Genomic DNA, 19,849 nt, shown 5'->3' with positions numbered 1-19,849 from the left:
TAGCTGCCAGCACAGCCAGGATAAAAGCAGGCAGAGGAACATGAAAGAATTAGACTGGCTGAGTCTTCTTGCCTCCATCTTTCTCCCATCCTGGACGCTTCCTGCCCTCAAACATCAAACTCCAAATTCTTCAGCTTTTGGACTCTTGGACCGATACCACTGGTTTTCCAGGGGCTCTCAGGTCTTCAGCCACAGAATGAAGGTTGCACTATTGGCTTCCCTGCTTTTGAGGTTTGGGGACTCAGACTGGCTTCCTTGCTCCTCACCTTACAGAAGGCCTATTGAGGGACTTCACCTTGTGATCATGTGAATCAATACTCCTTAATAAACTCCTATATATATAGGAGTTTACTGAACTTCTGGACTCAAGTGAACCTCCCATGTCAGTCTCTTGAGTAGCTGAGACTACAGGCTCATGCCACCATGTCCAGCTCTAAGAGGTCATGTATTTTTTTTTTCAACTTTTAATTTTTAATTCAGGGGGCACATGTAAAGGTTTGTTACATGGGTATATTTTGTGATGCTGAGGTTTAGGGTATGATTGACCCTGTCACTCAGGTAGTAAGCATAGTGCCCAGTAGATAGTTTTTCAACTCTTGCCCCATTCTCTCCCTCTCCCTCTAATAGTGCCCAGTGTCTACCGTTGTCATCTTTATGTCCATGTGTACCCAATGTTTAGCTCCCAATTATGGGTGAGAACATACGGTATTTGGTTCACTGTTCCTGCATTAATTCACCTAGGATAATGGCATCAAGCTGTATCAATGCTGCTGCAAAAACCATGATTTCATTCATTTTCCTGGCTGTGTAGTAATCCATGGTGTATATGCACCACATTTTCTTTACCAAATACCCTCTTGATGGGCAGCTAGGTTGATTCCCTGTCTTTGCAATTGTGAATACTGCTGTGATAAACATACCGGTTCATATGTCTTTTTGTTAGAATAACTTATTTTCTTTTGGATATATACCCAGTAATGATATTTCTAGCCCCTTTTCTTCCTCTCCTCCTTTCCTAGCCCAGTTTTCTAAGTGTCAGCCAGCCCTGCAGCATTACTTGAAGTTCTCAAAGTCGTGCAAGCTTCTTGCTTTAGAGCTTCTATACAGTTGTTGCTCCTGGCTGATTCCTGTTGTCCCTTTTGTAACTAAATAGGGTACTTAACTTTTGTTCTTTAAGACCCTCTTCATACATCACCTCCTCTGCTAGGGGCCTCTAGATCTCTGAAGGCTTTTTAGGAGCCTCCCTTCATTTTATTTGAACATTAATGATACCATAGTCCTAACTCAATCTCTCCCACCTATCTACTCTCCAAAGTTTCTGTGAGAATCGACTAGTTCCTGTCATTGACAGCTATATGGTGTTACTATTAATTAGCCCCATTTGATTACATCATTTCCTGACAGCCCCAAACACTCTTTGGACTGTGGATATTCAACATTTGTATCAGACAGCTGGTCAGATCTACCTGCTATTTTACCATTGCTTGCCTGTAATTTAATTTATCTTGGCCTCAATTCCTCCATCTGTAAAATAACCATGACTATTCTATTGGTTTGTATGGTGACTAAGATAATGCATATACAAAATACAGCTTAATTAATGCCTAATACTAGTAAGAGCTTAATTAATAGTTTATCTTCTTCCTCCTCCTTCAAATTATATTATTATTATTATTATTATGCTAGGCACTTAATAAATACTTGATGCATTGAATTAATTAGCTGAGAGCTTTTTATATCTAGGAGCCAAATTTCCACTTCTGCTCTCCAGCCAACTTGTGGAAGGTGAAAGGAAGATGCTCAGTATCAAAAGATTCCTCTTTCTAGCACATGGCAGAGTTCTCCACTTTTGCCTTGTAACTGCCATTGAAGGTAATATTTCACCTGATAAAGTCAGTTATGAGATCTCCCATATAGAGTAATGAAAAAGCCTGTAACAGCTAGTGATCTGCCCCCACCCCGCTGTTTCCTCCACTGAATAATTTGGCCATAAAAAATAAAGGGGACATCTCCTTTTAGTGAATTATGACACATTTTCAACTGACTTATCCCTCTTGGAACTTAAGAATGTCCTACTTTCCCCTCCAATGACACTCCCACTGAGATGACATGTGACACATCCTGGGAATGCATTAGAACTAAAGAGAAGGTTAAGACTGTGACACATCCGTCAGCCTTTTTTTTTTTTTTTTTTTTTTTTTTTTTCCTGAAGCAGGAACATGCCTCCTCCCTTGTCTCCTCCGTCCATAGCTATCTGTTCTGAGGATCATTTTATTCTATTGGCCAGGAAGACATGTATAGGCAAAGGCCCCTGCAGAGCAACGTATCCCCCTCTCTATCATATATACTTCTCAAGTACCTACTACATGACAGACACTGTGGCTCTGGGGACACAGTGATCAGCAAACAAAGCCCCTGCCCTTATATGATTATAGTGGCGCATGACATAAAGCAAATGTGCTCCTAAAAAATTCCAAGTTGAACAAATGACATTCATACCATACTTTGCGTATGGTGCAAACCATATGCACCAATAATACGTGACATCTAAAGCTGAATTTTAAAAATAAGCATTCTTTTTAGAGGCCAGTCATCCCTTAGCAACTGACTATTTCAGCTCTGGCTACAGGGAAGGTGATAATGAGTAACACATATTGAATACTTAATATGTACCAGATACTCTGCTATCTTTTTTCAGATATTTTTACTTATCACACACCTAAATTCCCCATGTGGTTATATGCTTATCATTGTACCCATTTTATAGATGAGGAAAAAGAGCAGTTAAACAATTTGCTCACAGTCGCATTGTTAGTAAGTGGCGTTGAGCCCTGGCAATAGAGCATATGTGCACATACACAGAGACTATGACACATTGTCTCCAAAGGTGCTTCAAAAAATCTTGAGAGAGTGAATGAGTGAGGATCATGAATGTGAAAATCAAATCTACCTACATAACAAAGGATCACTAAATTGCCAAAAATGCTCGACGGCATGATTTATTGTACTCTTCATTTCTGTGTAAATAATGAAAATAAACTTCTTAGCTCCCAAGCGGAGCACACCTGTAATAGTTCCTGCTAAAGATGTTAAAGATGTGTTTATGGAATTTGCAGAATAACTTCCCTGAAAGTTCAACAGTGTATAAGTTGCTAGTGTTATTGGTGTTTAAACAAAGTGAACGTGTAGTATTTTCTGCTTCAAGTTGTGTCAGGTTGAGATCTGTAAGGAAAACCAGATATCAGACCAGCTCCTACAGAAACTACTCTGTCCAATCAAAATATAACCTCTTCCCATGAAACTAACTTAACTATCTCACAGGATGTTTGAAGCACAATACATAAAGTGAAGGGGGAAAACTATCCTTACTTTCCTTCTCCTGTTCTAGGATGCTTTACCAGATGCTCCTGTGGCCAAACCCTAATTGTTCACTTCAAAACAAAAACTACTCAAGCTCCTGGAATATAACACAGCTCCACTAGGTTAACCATTAAGAGAGGGAGAGGGAGAGGAAGAGGGGAAACATGAGCTCCTCTCAGACATCAGGAAGATAAATGTGAATTGTTCCTACAAAATAAAAAAGGTCACTACCTATGTGTTTCTCTATCTTCTCTCACTTCTTTCTGTTTCCTTGCCATCCCTCTTTCCGCCCAGGTAAAGTGGTGGTGGAGAAGGAGAGGAATTCCAGCTAAACAGTGCATTAGTATGAACCGTAGGCTGGTGAGCCTTGTGCATGCTTGAGGGACATGGAAAGTGAAGAGAGTGCACTATAGGACACCAAATGCAGTTATAATCAAGGTTTCTTTCTACACGCAGCAACAGAGCCAATTTGAAAATAAGCATATCCAGAATGGTAAAGCACTTGCAAAGTATTTCAGCTATGTTCCTTCTAAGTATGAAAATCTGAATATCAAAGCAGGGTAGGGAGGGGAGCAGGTGAGAAACAATAATAAAAACAGTGAGCCAGCATTTTTTGAAGCCGTCAGAAGCTCAACAGAGCTGAAGCTATTATGGGATAAGAATGGAAAGATACAGGTGGAAAAATTGATATACAGCAGCAATATTTGAAATTAACTCCTTGCTGTTGAACACATGAGAAACTATAGTTAACAGTCTCAGTGACTGATTGGTCTTTATGCCTAGAAGAGAAAGGAAATTTTGAAAGTCCTGGCCCTTTGCATTTAGGTCCATAATTAGACAATTAGAGCTCATGTGCTGCAACAAAGCCCTCAACAATCATGAATCACAACCACACTCATTTTAAAAGAAGATTCTTAAGACTTAAAGAAGGCCTTTTAAAAAATATACTGCTTTCACATTTCTTCCAAGAAGCATAGAAATCAGGGAGGAACAGGGAAAGGAGGTTTTCTATCCATCAGGAGGAACAGGAATGGATTTTGACATGCTTGGCTAAGCATTCTCCCCATGATTTATGGTCTGAGGTGTCACTTACATGGATGGGATGGGGTGGGAGTGAAAAAACTGAGAACATGATCTGATAACCATCTGTATCAAAAGCACCTGAATTGCTTGCAAAAAAAAATGCATATTTCTCACTAAATTTTGAAATACTGAATCTCAGCAGAAAGTACTAAGAATCTACTTCTAACAAGCTCCTCAGTGATTGGCAGGAGCTTTGAGAGAGGCAAGGGCAGAGTAGGTAGGTGGGGAGGTTAGAGGCTGTTGGGCAAAACAGGGTTGCATACCTTTCTTTAGACAATAAACAGGGCCTCAGGATTCAGTAAAATTCCACAATACTTCTAGTGTTAATATTGGTGTATGCTGGGATTAATCCCACATAAAATAATCACAAAATGATGCCAGTCAGTATGGTGCACTGCTGTCCTGCCTCAGCTATGCAAATTTTAAGGACAATCTTTTTTGGATAAACTCCCACCTGTAGATAAACTCCACAAAGTCTGGCAACCAGGGAGAGTCAATTATCAGGACTGCATTGCTCCTCCAGTTCAGATGTGCAGAATACAAGGGCAGTCTAAAGTTCAGCATTACAAAAACAGAAAGCAGTTTAGCAATTAGTGAAAGTAATATGTGGACAAAACAAACAATAGCTGGGAGATTTGTTTAAAGGAATAAATTAATAACTTTGTTCATACCAAGCCATTTCAAAGATAGGAAAATAATTTTTAAACATTTAAACATTAGGTAAAACTAGAACTAATGAAATACCTTGAATACACCAGCTAGACAAAAGATTCCTGATCCTAACTAACTTGAGAATTTCGGCAAATAAGTCAGTTAATTACAAGGAGCCCCATATGCTGAGTGCAGTTGCCCAGGAAATTTGCGTAGGTCTTGCTTAGTCAAATTTGAGAGACAGATCAATTTCCATACCCATGGGAAAAATATGTGGACATTCTTGGAGTATACGCCTTAAATACCATAGTTTAAAATGCCTTAGGTTATGCAGTGGTATATGTTTTTTAATGTACTGATTTAATTGATTTATACAATAATATATCTTTATCATTGCACTTAGCACCTTATATTGCAATTAATAAGTTTTACAATTTCCCCCTTATTACCTACCTATAAGGTATAAATTTGATTGCAATTGTATTCATTAATTTTAAAATCTAAAAATGCCCAGCATTTTGTGTGATATTGTACATATCTTTTGTAAATGCTTACCAAATCAAGCTGTCCTTCTAGATGGTTATTTGGTGAAAGGAACTTGTATCAAACAGTGAACATTAATGTAGTGACTCCTAGATTTCTGGCAGTGTTAAGGTATTGAGTATGCAAATATGAATAGAAAACAGTTCCTGTCCTTGAGAAGGTCATAGTCAAGTTGACCTGGAAATCTCTGCAAGTATTATAATGCAATGGTAAATACATTTGCCAAACATCAGTTCTTTAAAGTACCTAATTTGCTGAATACATTCATATTTCCATATGTTGAGAGTTTGTTCAAATTCACCTATGCAATTTATGTTACCAATGCATTTTAATCCTCGGTTATATAGCTAATAAAAGTAAGGACATTACTATTTTTAATTACATTTTAATATTTAAGTAATCCTAATTAGGGGTATTAAACATGTAATTAATTATTTGCTTCATTACAAACATGTCTAAACATATAGCTGTATACTAAAAAAAATAAATTTACCACTGTGAATGCTAAACTTTATCAAATAGTACAACTCTGGCCAATAATTTATCATACTCTGCATTTGATGATATAAAGACAAATTGCAAAAACACTAAGTGTATTTCTAATTATAAACAGGATTTCTACTCAGGCCTGGGGTCAGTGAATTTTTACAAATGTGCACCCAACTCCTTTTCCCATGAGTCTGACTGCAGTTCTTTCTCCATGGCTGATACAAAGGAAGAAATGTTGAGACTACTCTTTGGGATTCTCTGCAGTATGTTGACTAACCATGTGGAAGAAGTATGTTGGATGCTTTAATGAAAAGGACAGTGAAGTTAGGGATAAAGAGACACACCTTGGTCAAACCAGGTAATAACTAATATGACTTTAGAAAAGAAAGCAACTTGCTCTGTCACCCAGGCTGGAGTTCTGTGGTAGGATCACGGTTCACTGGAGCCTCCATCACCTGGGCTCTAGCCATCCTCCCACCTCAGCCTCCTGAGTAGCTAGGATTACAGGTGTGCACCACCACTCTTTGATGATTTTTTTTTTTTTTTTTAATTTTAGTAGAGATGAGGACTCACTATGTTGCACAGACTGGTCCTGAACTCCTGAGCTCAAGTGATCTGTCCATGTCAGCCTCCCAAAGTGCTGGGATTACAGGCTAATTAGGGTTTCTATTTCTTTTCTTACAACAGGAAAACATTTCACTAGGGAGTCTCTAAAGTCATTTCTAGCCTTAAGTTTGTGTGATTTAGTGATGAGCAGTAATCTCAGAGAAGATGCTATGTGGAAGGGATAGCTGGTGGCAGCTGGGTCACTGAAAATCACCAAGTTCATACCCTTAGTAAAATTCTTTTACATATTGATAAGTCACAACTCCCTCAACCTCACACCCTACATCCACTCCCCCCATCAATTTCCACACATGCTTTTGGGTTATGGAATATCAGCAGGCAGTGAAAACCACCACAAACAACAACAACAACACACACACTCACACACTCTGAACCTGAAAACCAAAACTTCTTGGGATTTTCAGGTCATGGTCCCAGCTACCCAGCTTCCTGGGAAATAAAGTAGCAAGTGTTAATACCTCATTTTTACCTATAAACAGGTACAGAAAAAAATGAAAATTGTTCCTTAAGCATCAATTTATGAGTTTTTGACAATGCTGGGGTATAAAGCTATTATTTCTGGGTTCTGCTTAAGACACTCCCCTTTGTACTCACTACCACTTGGATATCTATAGTTCAGACAATACCAAATATACCTCTTTCCACCTAGAGGGCTCACAATCTGCAGTTAAGCAAGAACAAGAGCAAGCCAAAGCAAGTCTATAGCATCACAGATGGGTCATCCAACTCAATCACAGATATTCTCCTCATCTCCAGCAAAGAAACCTGCTGTCTCTCTAATGCACTGACATCATTTCCCTAGGGCAAGGTCTGATTTCTCTGGTATATTATTCATAGAAATATTATACATTTTGGTAAATGCAAATAGAGGATAAATTCAGTCAAAAACAATTCACAGGTTAGCTTGTTTAAAAGAGATGGGAGTGAGGAATCACTTTTTCCTGTATTTGTTTTCCCAAGGTTTCTCACTCCTCTGCAGAATGAGATTCCGGGTTTAGAGACATTAAGAAACCAGTAACCACGGGACCCGTTGCCTGGAAACGGCCTGATTACAACCAACTCACTAGGCTACAAGGAAATTCTACCTGATCCTTTAGGACCATTTGTCAAGCCTCATTATGATGATAAAGAAAATTTATACTTTCGTAAAGCCTTCGAAAATTATTGCCATGAGATTCTGAAAAATCTCGGCATCTGCTTTGGGGAAGAAATGGGAAATTAACATGAGCATCCAGTGTCAAAAATTGACAGCCTAGACAAAATAAAGAAAAATTAGTTCAGCATCATACACAGAATTCAGAAATCAAAAATCCAAATCCAATGCTGAACAAATAATTTCTGGGAATTGTACTGTCTGGGGTTAGAAGCCAAGGCAGCCGGAAAATCACTAATAAAGGGCATTTGCATTCTTCAGCAGTACAACTTCACTTGTGCTTCCCTGTACATCTAAGAAGAACTTTCAATCCAGTGCTGCCATTAACAGCTGCTTTGAAACACACACCAGTTGGTTTTGTTGGCCTTAACAGGTGAACAAGATTTGTCAGGGAAATAACAGTATAATAAGATTGCAGAAGTTTAACAAATTCTAACAATGTCTATAAATGTTTAAGACAATTGGTAATCAGTCTGAGAAAGCAGAGTCTATTTTATACTTTAGTGAAAGAAATTTTTATAGCTAAATGACTAGGTATATATATATTTGTATGTATATTTGTACACATACATAATTATATACATATATATGTATATGTATATATATGATAGATGGTAGATAGATTTTTTTCCCCTTTTCAAGAACAACAGAAGCTACCAAATGCATCAGTGAATTCTGGCTTCATTAAAAGTTTTCATTGTTTTTGTTAATAATCTACCTAAAGTTACATTGGACGAACGTGCATCTCACAGGGGAGCTCAAATGTGACTTTGGACTCATCTTAATATGGACTTTCCCATTAATTAGGTCTATGATTAATTTTTAGATCATTTATCATAATTTGCTGAAGCATAAAAATGCAAATTTCAGTCAAATCTAACCATGATTGCTTATAATTAAAATGTTTATATCTATTGTAGGAAATAAATTCAGCATATTCTTTTAAATTTTTTATTATTTTTTTCAATGACTTTCTTGAGGTATGATTGATGAGTCCATTCTTCATAGATAAATGCTTAAAATTCCAGGGCCACAGGGATTAATAGAGACTGACAGAGAGTGAAGTAATTAGCTTAGATTTTTGCTATAGATGCTATGGGAAGCAAGTCATTTTCACTTTAAAGGGACTATTTTTCAGTACTTCAGATATTCAATACACATCCATAGTACTCTCAAATATGATTCCAGGGTAAAATTTAAGGCCTTTAAGCCCTAGGTTTCAAGGATCATATCTTAATTACGTTTGAACTCTCAGTACTTATTTCAGGCCTAGCACACAGTGGACACTCACCAAATCTCTGCTGAACTGAACCAGGCCATAGTATCATAGTATCATCCAAGTGATACTCTAGATCACATAGTATCATCAGATACAACCAGGCCATAGTATAATAGCATCATAGTATCATCTAAGTGATACTCTAGAGCTAACTGAGACAGACAGGGAAATAAAAAACGAACTGCAGATTGTACTAAAGAAAGTGCCTGGAAGGACGATGGTCATAGATTACATGGAAAAACAACGTCACAACAAGAAATCTGATGATCATCATTCGACCTCCGCCACCCATTCCCCATACCAGTCACTCTACATACTATTGTCAGGATTATTCTCCAAAAACACAAAATCGTAACACTATTCAACTGCTTGAGAACTTACAATAAAAAATAAATAAATTAGTTATTGCAATTATCTTTGTCTTCAAGCAACTTACAATTTGGTTGCCTCTATAGAAATAACACATAATACTTTTTATAAAATAGGAATTGAGAGAAAAGTCAGGACAGTGTGAGCTAAACTGTCAGCAGAAACTGCCTAATGAAGGAGGGACTGGAACCAGGTCTATTTATTTGAAAGAATAAGTCGTAGAGGAGGACCATTCCAGGATAGGTAAGAAACAAGCAAAAACAGACAGGTGAGAATTTGAATAGTACATTAGAATAGATACAAAGATACATTTGGAGATGAGTTGCGGATAAGAATAAGAGTTTTGGCTGGAACCCTGGGAAGTCTGAGGCATTTTCCGTGAAGGAAGTATTGAAAAAGATGCTATGAGTTTCCAGGAATACTCATGAAGGTCTACTGGTGAAAGAGATAGCATTTGTGATGAACCTAGGGACACATTGATTCATTCATTTGGTAAGTGTTTTTTGAACACCTGCTATGTCCTAACCACTGGAGATAAAGCAGTAGACAGAATTCCTGCCCTAATAAAACTTATCGGGGTGAGAGTGCACAAATGATAACAAAATAGGTAAGTTAGTATATAATAAAAGGTCAAGTGCCATAGCAGGTAAGGGTCTAAAGAATGGGAGAATGTACTCTAAAAAATATTAAAACTTTACCATCTCCCAAAATATCTAGTACAGATATGGGCATGCAATAGAAATACCAAGTGACTGGGGTACTGCCTGCTGAATACAAGTCCTAGGGTTATGGCATACAGATTTTCTTCTAATAAAACCTAAGACAATCAATCAGAACTCTGTGATGTCTCTGATGTGCTTACCTAACACATAAAAATGCCTAGGCTCAACCCAACCTCACCTAAAATGTGAGGATATCTGGGATAGGCTCCTGCAGCATACAAAGTTGGATATTTTGCAGGGTTTTCAAAATTCTGTCCACACTTTCTAGGATGAGCTGCTGATAATAAACAAAAAATTTTCATTAAATATTTGTTAGATAATATGCCTATGACTGCTAAGTGCTATAAAGATTAAAATAATAAAAGATGCTCATGGAATTGCCTTTCTTATAAAAAATCAAACATAAAAGTAAACTTAAAAGTCAGGAAAAGATCAGTACAGTAATGACATCAAAATGAGCTTGGTTTTACAAAAAAAAAAAAAATTGTACTAAGGAGTTCAGGGGCTCCTGTGATATATGAAACTTGAAAAAAGGAAGGCCACTTATATAAATGCTTGTATTTTCTTGAGTCTTTGAGATATTTAAATTCTATGGGAACAAGCATTATGAATATGATTTTCAAATTATAACACCTAACTTGCTCTGACCCATCCTTGGTCACGGTATGAATTTTTTATATCTCAAATGCTGCCCTCAAATATGGGCCAATGTCCATACAGAGGTAACTTTCCACGTACAAAATTAGCAGGAACAAGTGAGAAAGGGAGGTGCTTACACTGCCCTTTCTGTAGAACATATTTGCTCTGACTGAGTTAATGTTTATGGGCTGTAGGTATTCAGTGAGACACAGTATGGGGTGGCTAAACTCAATGCCCTACAAAGAGAAACAAAAGGATGACCCTTGTCCCTCATATTGCCAATAAAGAGCAGTATAATTACTTGACAATATAAAGATAATTCTTTACTTTTCTACTGTGCTTGGTTCTTGCTAAAATGTTATTAATGAGAGGAACTATTAGATCCCAGTAATAAGCTGTCATACAACTACTTTACCTGCATAATTTCCTTTCCCATTCACCCATAATATTTCCTGTTTCTATATGGCAGTCATTTGGACTCTACAATATTTCAATCTGTCTCATCTCCATTATTGGTTGCACTACTCCCCAATCCACACTCCTACTCTGTGCAAAACTCCTGTCTCCCCATTAATTCTATTTATTCAACTCCTTCAACCTTTGTCCAAAGGGTCTCTTTTCAGATCAGATACTCTGTTTTGTTCATTAATTTGTAGCTTTTGACATTTATTATTATCTTCCAATGAGACACAGAAAGAATATAAGAAGTTAAATGTTTTCACAAGCAACCCTAGATTCCTGTGTCCCTTTGCAGGGGAGGAAAATAGAAAGAAAGAAAAGCTGCCAGATAGAAGGCCTGAAATAAATGACCTGCACCACCCATAGGCAAATTCTACCTCTTTGTCAAGAATGTTTCGTAAGAGGGAATCAATAAGAGCTGAATCTGAAACACTGGTGCAGTGTACTAGCTAAGCTCAGTGAACTCCTAAGCTAATCCTGTGTTCTCAGAAGCTGTAAGCTCCAATCTTTTCACCTTTGCTCAAGGGGATGAGCTCACCACAGAAACTGGCCTGTTTTTTGACCTCAAAATCCAGTTGGGACAGGGTTGGGGGGGTGGCAGAAGCAATGAGAGGGAAGGTTTCCAGGCCATTTGTTCTAAACCGAGGTGTGCTGGCAGAAGGGAAGGACAAGGTTGAGTTTCCATGGCCCTGAGCTGGGTCACACAGCTGGAATCACACTTTGCTCAACACAAACGTCTTCCACTCTTTCATTCACCCACAAGCAACACAAGGACTGAAACAGAACACTGCTGAGAAGAAACAGGCCCAGTGCCACTGGCCACTGTCAGTATCTAGGCTACCTAGTAAAGCAACCCCCACAGGACCCGGATGCTAAATAAACGTTTATGTCAGCTCATGTTTCCCTATGACTAGCTGATTAGTATATTCAATTGAAATATAATAAAGACAAACATGAATGCTGGCAGGAGGCTCAGTATTTTCAGTTTTTGAACAGGTTTTTTTGAAAATCACATCATGTTTGTTCCCTTTAATGACACTGTTGTCTTACAGAAAAATACTCATTCACATGTTAAAATTTCATCACCATATCTAAAGCGGCATTCCTTTTTAAAACAACAACAACAACAAAAAAGAAACTAAACTGACTAAAAAGCCCCAAATGTCTACACTGAAGCAACTCAAATGAAATGATCTAATCATAAAATTAAACACATCACAGATGAGTTGATTTGAGGGCATTTAGTATATTTGAATATACCCAATATTTCAGTTTCTTTAAGCTACCTTCCCTAAAAGTAACACTAAACAGTGGTTTTGTGTATATGACACAGTGAAAATGCGAATATTTATTTCTGAGGCTGTATATTAGCTGATTGTGAATTACCCTTGAAAGTATGTTTTATAAAATAATGTTCATGCAAATTCTACTAAATGTATGGTATATGTTATACAAATATTAAATATGAAGGGAACTGGTATATAAATAATCAACTGACTAGACTATGCTTTTAATATGTATTTCATGACAGAATATTAGTTTTTATAGGAATCATTGCTTGAAAAAGCAGACCATTAAACTGAATCCGAGTTTCAATGACTCAAGTTCTAGTTCCTTTTAAATGTGTCTGGACAATTTGGTTGTATCACTTGCTTGTCATCCATACATTTTTTTCTTACCATTTATGAAATGCTTGTTATGATAAAAATTATTATACCACGTATATATTTCTATTGACATCCCAATCATCAATCAATTTTCTAAACTATGTCCCTATGATATAAACCAAGTAAACAATAACAAACAAAACTTTATACATCTTCCTATTCCTATTGATTATATATATTCTTCTCTTATCTTGTCTTTACTACTAGTATATTAATTCTTAAGCCCAAGAACTTTGCATTCCTACTGCTCTACTCCATCCTTTGCTTTAGGCACAAATTAAAAAGAATGTAAACCAACACTATAATTTGTCTCATGATAGCTCCACGATGGTCTGATTTACTGTGTGGTAAGAATATCTCCTATCCTGCATTTCAATCTCCATCCAGGCCATCAAATAATATCATCTATCAGTTAATATACAGCATTCCCAGCTGAATATGATTCTCTAACACTAGCAGACAGAATTGTTCTCTCGGTATCCTATGGGGCCTCAGAGGACAGCCAAAATCTCAGCAACACTGTATTTTCCTTGCTTCTGTGTCATTCTAACAATTTCTTCCCCTGGGATAGCCTCATCTTTTCCTTACGTTTGTGTTTCTGGACTAACTGATTTATTTAGATTCTATTCAAATGTCCTCGCACTACTGTGTTCTATTATGATCTGGAAAATAACTATTATTGCTAGCAAGCAAATGTTAAGAGTTTTTATTCCATTAACACATGCTTTGACAATTCCTAAGTTCCTATTTATGACTTTGCAGATAACAAACAAACCTATAAAGAGTGTAACTATTTATTGGGCTTTAAAGACACGAGAGATAATTTATTAGTGGCCACTCTCAGTGTTCTGTCCAGGTGGTTGCTATCAATTACAGAGAGAAGTCTTCCCAAATATTCACTTACTGAATAAATTGAAAGGAAGACAAAAATATTTTTCATCCACAGAAAAACCTTTGCCACAGCATTGATATGCTGGTACTTTTGTCTTAAGTTAATATTTTGGTCTCTTATAATCTCTTGTTTAAAAGTCAACTATTTAATGTAAATGTCTCTCAGTTTATTCAGGGTGATTCTTTTCTGTTGGAATGAGAATCATTATCTCTAAGCATGCATTTACGTGTTGTTTAATTGGGTGTGGTGTGGTTGTTGGCTCTGTGAGAAGAAAGTGTCACAGTCTCTGACCTCTAGATGCTTAAAATCTAAGATGAAGTAAATATTCCAATATATTACTGTGGAGCCAAAGTGTAATGGGCCATTTAAAATCATTCTATGAACAAATCGACTGTCATTTTGACAGTACTGAGAACAACATATGTCCCTTCACATTTCAGCTTGTGTTGGATCATTAGGCACAAGTTTGAACAATTCCAGGGAAAACTTATAAACACATTTTGAAACAAAATTTGGATGTAAAACATCAAGACTTAACAGAAACATTTTACAGAATGATTTACTTTACAAAATTATGTGGTCCATACTTGTTTCAAATAACATATTTTCTGCTGGATTTAAGTCAACTTAATTGGCATGTTATCATTTATATAGAAAATTAATGTGTTCATGATTTGTTAGGGACATCAAAAATGTACAAAGGAAGGGCCACATATACTGCAGGAATTTTAAGCTATTCTCTTATCTTTTATTTTACAGCATTCATAATTTTTAAATGTTGCATTAACCTTTTGAGGCAATATTGGTGACTTCTTCATTTGACTAAAACATCCCTGCATATCAACAATTGAACAATTGAAATACTTTAATGAAACTTACTTATATATATATATATAAAATATGTATTATATGTATGAAAAGTATACATGTTATACCATACATATAGTGTTTATATATATATCCATACATACTCATGCCATCAAAGAACACTTCATTTAGATTAGTATGAAAAATCAAGCAGTACTTAAGTGTCATTTTTATGGAGCTACACCCACAAATCCCCCAGGCTACATGTAGTTAAAACTCTGGAAGAAATTTTATTCTGAGATTGTGCTCCTGCCACATCACTGTCAATATCCAATACTCTGAAGCTTCAAGGGCCAGTGCCCACCGATCCTAGTCCCATTTAAGGAAACACAATGCAATCTAATGCCAGTTCTGAAAGCACGTAAATACATGCTGCAATCAAACATTTAAGTGACTATTTATTTTGTCTTGTATCTGCTTGAGAAAATCCTTTGCCAGCCAATTTTCTCCTATTATAATTAACTTTCAAAGTTAGAATGTCATTTGCATGCTTGCAGACAAAGGTAACAATTTCTTTTTTTTTTTTTTTTTTTTTGAGACGGAGTCTCGCTTTGTCGCCCAGGCTGGAGTGCAGTGGCGCGATCTCGGCTCACTGCAAGCTCCGCCTCCCGGGTTCACGCCATTCTCCTGCCTCAGCCTCCCGAGTAGCTGGGACTACAGGCGCCCACAACCGCGCCCGGCTAATTTTTTGTATTTTTAGTAGAGACGGGGTTTCACCGTGGTCTCGATCTCCTGACCTTGTGATCCGCCCGCCTCGGCCTCCCAAAGCGCTGGGATTACAGGCGTGAGCCACCGCGCCCGGCAAAGGTAACAATTTCAAATCGTGAAAATGTGTATTCTCAGATGGTGAATATTTGCTTTTTAAAGTACGGAGAGTAGAGATCGAGCTAGTCTTACTAGATTTTTAATTAATGGCCAAGAAAAGCCTCCAAGGGGTAAATTGCCTTTTTGTAATATTACCTTTAATTTCTTTTAGCAAATGGGACATGAGGTTTAAGTGGCTTAAAGAAAATCAGGTAAAATATTTATGGTATACAATTTTCCATGGTCATATGCTTAAAAGCAAATATTTTGTGGTTAGTTTACTATGAATGTACTAGGTCTAGCAAGGGAGTCTTTTGCAAGATAGTTGATTTTTAGAACTGCTTACAGGTTGAAACTACAAGCTCCTAATAACATTTAACAATCAGAATTGCTTTGGAGATCAGCCCATGTTGGCTAACGCTGGGTACTCAGGCTCTGCAAAGCTTTTGTAACTATTTTGGAAACCAAGTACCATAAAAACAAGCATTTCATTTTACAAACAATGTGTCTGTGCTGGCATTACAGGAATACCAGGAGAGAATTTTAAAGGTGCAAGGTCAAATACTTGATATTCCATTAAGTAAAATATAAAAGAAAATATTGAACATCATCTAAATATCTTAAAAGGCTAAGTTCTAACCAGTATAAGTCCACAAGGGACAAAAAGTAGCATGATGAAATAGAAAAGAATACTGGACTGAGAATGAGGCCTTGGGAAAATCAAATCCATTCTGAGTCTAGTTTCTCCACTTTTTCAAAGGGGGTAATAATGCTGACTTCACTGACCTCTTTGGATAAAAGCCTGCATGTAGAAATGCTTAAAAATGTAGACAATTTAATACAAATATTAGATAACACCATCATTTCCACTTCTCCTGATAATAATGCAGCAGGTCTGCGAACAAGACCTGTGTACTGTGTTATTCATAACACAACTTGAGAAGAGGTGGTAGTTTTTACACACCTCCTCCCCACCTTTTTTTCTTTACACTTGATGAGCTTCGGAAATACAGTCAGTTACTAAACTTCTCAGACACTTTCAGCAGCATCAGAAGCAGCTGCCACTGGCAAACCTATCTGATTCCGCAGGGACTAAAGATGTAAAAACAATGAGTCATTACAGGTGCGTCTGCATTTCTCATTCAAAGACAAAATGAAAAGAAGATGAAATTCACCAAACCCAGTGTTTTTAAAGCAGAAAATAAAGAGATCAACCAGGCAATACATTCTTCCTTGAATTCATATGAGAGAAATTCACATATAACATAGTAATTTTTTTTAAATAGTCTGCTACTATGCTGGGTGCTCCTCCAGACTACAAAAAGAGTGCTATCTAACTTCAAGGAATACATTGTTCAAGAATAACAATACGGGGCATAATGGTAGCATACAATTAATTCTAATTCCAGGTAGAACCTCGGTGAGACAAGTAGTAGTAGGAAGGCCACCGGAATTAACAAAAGGAAGGTGGCAGGATCCTTAAAAGGTTTAATGAAAGAGACAGAGTCGACATTTGAGATAGCTTTGAATGATTTCTGGGATCCTGGTAGGAGAAATATCAATGAAGATAGAGACTAGAAAGAGGGATGCGTTCAACATTGAGAAGTATCAGTTGTTTCGAAAATATCCTGCTAGTTTCCCTATCTACCCAAGCGTGCACATGTTTGTGCAAGCGGCTGCAAAGGTGACATGAATAACCTAAATTTATAAAACATCTTTAAAACTGGCAAATAATACAGAATCTCTATGGATTAAAAATGAAACATTTACTATACATGTAATCATGTTTTAGAAATTAAAAATAAATTCAAATATGCAAAACGAAGATCACATATAATCCCACCACCCAGAGCTATTTTGATTTATGTCCTGTCAAGACTATGTCTGTGTACATATATACATTTACAATTTTTTTCTTCTTTTAATTATACTTTGAGTTCTGGGATACACGTGCAGAACATGCAGGTGTGTTACATAGGTATACATGTGCCATGGTGGTTTGCTGCACCCATCAACCCATCATCGATATTAGGTATTTCTCCTAATGGTATCCCTCCCCTAGCACCCCTCACCCTGACAGGTTCTGGTGTATGATGTTTCCTCCCTGTGTCCATGTGTTCTCACTGTTCAACCCTCACTTATGAATGAGAATATGAAGTGTTTGGTTTTCTGTTCCTGTGTTAGTTTGTTTAGAATGATGGTTTTTCAGTTTCATCCATGTCCCTGCAAAGGACATGAACTCATCTTTTTTATGGTTGCATAGTATTCCGTGGTGTATATGTGCCACATCTTCTTTATCCAGTCTATCACTGATGGGCAATTGGGTTGGTTCCAAGTCTTTGCCATTGTGAACAGTGTAGCAATAAATATATGTGTGCATGTGTCTTTCTAGCAGAATTATTTATAAACCTCTGGGTATATACCCAGTAATGGGATTGCTGGGTCAAATGCTATTTCTGGTTCTAGATCCCCAAGGAATTGCCACACTGTCTTCCACAATGTTTGAAATAATTTACTCTCCCACCAACAGTGTAAAAATGTTTCTATTTCTCCACATCCTCTCCAGCATCTTTTGTTTCCTGACTTTTTAATGATCTCCATTCTAACTGGCGTGAGATGGTATCTCATTGTGGTTTTGATTTGCATTTCTCTAATGACCAGTAATGATGAGCTTTTTTTCATATGTTTGTTGGCCACATAAATGGCATCTTTTGAGAAGTGTCTGTTCATATCCTTCACCCACTTTTCTTATAAATTTAAGTACCTTGTAGATTCTGGATATTAGCCCTTTGTCAGATGCATAGATTGCAAAAATTTTCTCCTTTCTACACAGATTGCTTTGTAGTGTGATTTTTTCACTTACTAGTATGTTTGAATAACTTTTCATGACATTAAAAATGCAAAATACAATATAAAATTTACAATATAATTTTAATGGTTCCCTGATGTACAATTGTATATGTTGCCCATCAGTTTATTTTATGAGTCTATATATTTCTTATCCAGGTTACCTTTATTTTCCTGTATAAACAATAATGGCGTGCCATCCCTTTAAATTATTGATTATTTAAACTCTGAATATTTATTTAATTCTAGGATTTCAGTTACTGTGCTCTTTTAAACTGTTTTCCAAAGAGTTATACTGATTTTCATTCTTCACTAATGGGTTAGCCTTGGGTACTCATGTTCTTTTCAATGTTGAATATTTAAGTTCTAATTTTTCTTAATACTAATATTTTAAAATATTTTTATTTGAATATTATTTTGAACATTAAAAATGTGTTTATTAACTACTTTTTTATATGATATGAAATGACTGATCTCCATTAAAATGTCACAAGTCTGTTTTGAGTGTTTTGTTCATCTTTGCTTTTCCTGTAACAATCATCTGGGTATCTTTCTCTTAATTAATTGTAACCTCCTATGCATACTATACTAGGACACATTCTTAGGTTTGGGTGTTCGTGCACATTTAGCACCATAGACTGTAAAGGGTCTGAGATTTTATACTACTTAAAAGGCAACAAGTTAACCTGCTGCAGTTTCATGAATGCTGGCAGAAAATTCCAGAATCCTAGGCCAGAGATGAAGTTCATTACTTGTAGCAAAAACCACAGCCAGAGTATCAGCAATTTTTTTTGTGCTAGTTCTGTAAACCCCATTTTCCTCAAGGAAATGCAAAGACAGCCATTTGGTAACTGCACTTACACTGGGTTGTGTTATAAGAGAACTCTGAGCTCCGAGAACCCAAATATTTTATAATGGGCAGTAAATCTGACTACCCTTTGCTTCAGAGAGGAACACGATGTTTATTATACTGAAGAATATATGCATGGAGGGAAACTTTATATCTGTGTTCCAAGGCCATTCAGGATACAAACATCCCTTGAAATTCTGGGGAAAAAAAATAAAAAAGGACGTGAATGTCCTGCCATGCAAACATGCAGAAATACAATTGACCCATAGGAAATTATCTCCAAGTGCTTAGCCCTGAACTTGCAGAAGAGAATAAAATATTTTGTAAAGGAAAGAGAGTGAGTCAAAGGCATTCAGCACTCAAACTTGGTCCCAAACTTAGCCTTACCTGTGAAACCTCATAAACAGTAACACAGCAGCCAAATAAAAAGGTGATTTCTGGTGAAGCTGATTTCTAAAAATTGGACTTCCTAAAGAGGTTATATAAATAGTGACTTTTGCACTTTATAAAGCAATTCGCTATAGAATCTTTAAATATCAAGTTCTTCT

The 19,849-nt window shown here is 36.7% G+C and overlaps 1 protein-coding gene across 22 annotated transcripts in view; it reads right to left on the bottom strand.

The window, feature by feature from the left end:
• Positions 1 to 19,849, bottom strand: part of NRXN1 (neurexin 1) — a 1,134,455-nt gene that overhangs the window by 858,014 nt on the left and 256,592 nt on the right. The window contains exon 1 of one of the 22 annotated variants that reach the window (XM_050753741.1): positions 4,898 to 8,427. The exons of the other annotated variants lie outside the window; for them this stretch is intronic. The gene's annotated coding sequence lies outside the window, so the exon portion shown is untranslated. Of the gene's footprint in view, positions 1 to 4,897; positions 8,428 to 19,849 lie in introns of those variants that run through there. 22 annotated transcript variants of the gene reach the window in all.

This window comes from Macaca thibetana, chromosome 13 (genome assembly GCF_024542745.1).
Source record: "Macaca thibetana thibetana isolate TM-01 chromosome 13, ASM2454274v1, whole genome shotgun sequence".
Lineage (NCBI taxonomy): Eukaryota > Metazoa > Chordata > Mammalia > Primates > Cercopithecidae > Macaca > Macaca thibetana.
This window is presented reverse-complemented; position numbering and strand designations above follow the sequence as displayed.